The following is a 671-nucleotide window of genomic DNA, read 5'->3' on the forward strand; positions in this document are numbered from 1 at the left end:
GTGGCCCCCCAGCACGCAGCACCCTGCAAGACCCTCACCGTGGGGTCCCATGCCGTCTGGGCGCACTGCAAGTCCTGCTGGGTGCAGGTGTCGCTGCCGAGTGCTGAGGAGGAGCACTGCTAGGAGGATGGCGCCAGGTCACGCTGCGGGACCACTGCCACCCCGCACCTCCCTCGGCTGCTTCTGCTTTGCGGAGGAAGCGCCCACAGAGGCACCTGCCCAACCCCCTGCCCCCCTATATCATGTACATCCCTGCAAAGGCGCCCGGGGGCTGGAGCAGCAGGAACTGGAACAGGATCAGAACCCGAAGGAGAAAAAGAACCCAGAGGTGACCAGAGCAGGGAGCTCCAGTGACAAGGAGCAGGGGGAGCTGGGGCACCACCAGCACCACTCGCACAGGGCAGGACCAGCTCGGGGGGGACCCCATGAGTAGAGCCAGGGCCAGTGCCGGGCTTCCCCTTTAGCAAGGAGGGGAGAAGAGACCCAGCGTCTTCCTCCAAAGGGGATCACGACCCGGCTCACACAGCCACGGGGCAGCCCCCCCTCCCCTTCACCCCACCAGAACGCTTGAGGAGTAAAGAGCTTTATTTAAAAATATGTTTATGTACATGTGTGTCGAGAGGACGGTCACATTCATCAAGTAGGGGCCGGGGGGGGGGGCGGGGAGGCGG

This window comes from Pygoscelis adeliae, unplaced genomic scaffold, assembly GCF_000699105.1.
Source record: "Pygoscelis adeliae isolate BGI_AS28 unplaced genomic scaffold, ASM69910v1 Scaffold650, whole genome shotgun sequence".
In the NCBI taxonomy this organism is placed as follows: domain Eukaryota; kingdom Metazoa; phylum Chordata; class Aves; order Sphenisciformes; family Spheniscidae; genus Pygoscelis; species Pygoscelis adeliae.